The sequence below is a fragment of the Palaemon carinicauda genome, chromosome 5 (genome assembly GCF_036898095.1).
Source record: "Palaemon carinicauda isolate YSFRI2023 chromosome 5, ASM3689809v2, whole genome shotgun sequence".
NCBI classification, from domain to species: Eukaryota; Metazoa; Arthropoda; class Malacostraca; order Decapoda; family Palaemonidae; genus Palaemon; species Palaemon carinicauda.
Window position 1 is genome coordinate 16,650,192 of NC_090729.1, and position 2,224 is coordinate 16,652,415.

Genomic DNA, 2,224 nt, shown 5'->3' on the forward strand with positions numbered 1-2,224 from the left:
AAGCAGTGCACGATATTAAAGTGGCTCCTCCAAAATTCACGCAAAGTTAAGTTGGTGCTTTGCGTGACATTAAAGCACTGCTTAAATAAGTGCTTGGTGTACAGCTTCTTAAAATTAGAGATGACTTGCTGGTCCATGGGCTGGAAGATAGGGGGTGGTATCCGGTGTAAGATACAACACTTTGATGAATTTTATTCGTCGATGATATCATCTTCGAGTCCGGGGGGGGGGGGGGGGGGGGTGAGCGGGTGCATTGTCCAAACAAAGCAAGCACTTCAAGGCAAATTCCTCTCCTGGAGATACTTCTTGATAGCAGGGCCGAAAACTACGTTTACCTATTCCACAAAGATATGCCTAGTAACCCAAGCCTTAGAATTAGAACGCCATAGAACATGTAGCAGGTCTTTATTAATTCTATGTGCTTTAAATGCCCTAGGGTTTTCGGAATGGTAAACTAATAAAGGCTTAATTTTTCAGTCCCCGCTGGCGTTGCCACAAAGCGCAAGAGTCAACCGATCCTTCATTGGCTTATGTCCAGGCATTTTCTTCTCTTCGGCGGTAATGTACGTTCGACTAGGCATCTTTTTCCAAAACAGACCAGTTTCATCACAGTTGAACACCTGCTGCTCTACGTAGCCTTCCTCCGCCAAGATGCTTTCGAATTTTATAACAAAGTCTTTAGCAGCCTTGGTGTCCTAACTCGAAGCTTCTCCATGCCGAACAACTGAATGAATCCCGGTCCGTTTCCTAAATTTCTCAAACCAAACTCGAGGCGCCTTGAATTCCTCCGACGTAGGATCGGCTGAACTCTCCCAAGCGTCACCCCCAGAGCCAGCTGCCTTCAAGTCACTGTAGATAGCGCTGGCCTTCTCACAAATGATCGTTTCAGTGATCGTATCGCCTCCAATCTCCTTGTCCTTGATCCATATTAACAAAAGGCATTCCATCTCTTAAAGGGTGGGGCTACGACTTTTAGAAATAATCGTGATCCCCTTCGTAGATTTCACTGCTTTAATGGCTGCCTTCTGTTTTATGATCGTCAAGATCGTAGACATATTCCGGCCATATTGTGTAGCCAGATCGCTTACACATACACCTAACTAATGCTTTTCTATTACTTTTTGCTTTAGTTCTCATGAAAGCATTGACTTCTTCCTTTTTTCACCACTAATACTACTCCCTGAACCGAAACTACTCTTTTTAGGACCCATGATTATGAAACACAGAAAACAACACGTGAAAAAGGAAGATAAAAAACACTTAATATTTGAGCGAATAGAGAACAACCACACGATGCGCACGAGATGAGAGGACTGGTGGAGAGGACACTCGATTGGCGTCCCTCCGATGTGCTGCCGTCTAGCGGCGTCAACAACAAATCACGGTTGACGCTTTCGAGAAAATTCCGCGCGTATGCGTATTGTTTACTTCGTATGTTGGAGCACCACTTCGGGTGTCGAGACAGAAATTTGGTCGAATTTTACTTCGCATGTTGGAGAATTCGTATGTTAGGACATTCGTATGTAGAGGTTCCACTGTATATACATATATATATATATATATATATATATATATATATATATATATATATATATATATATATATATCTATGTATATATATATATATATATATATATATATATATATATATATATATATATATATATAATATCTATATATATATATATATATATATATATATATATATATATATATATATATATAATATCTATATATATATATCTATATATATATATATCTATATATATATATATATATATATATATATATATATATATATATATATATATATATATATATATATATATATATATCTATATATATATACATATATATATATATATATATATATATATATATATATATATATATATATGTATATATATATATATATATATATATATATATATATATATATATATATATATATTTATATATACATATATATACATATATATATATTTATATATATATATATATATATATATATATATATATATATATATATACATATATATATATATATATATATATATATATATATATGTATATATATTTATGTATATATATATATATATATATATATATATATATATATATATATGTATATATATATATATATATATATATATATATATATATATGTATATATATATGTATATATATATATATATATGTATATATATATATATATATATATATA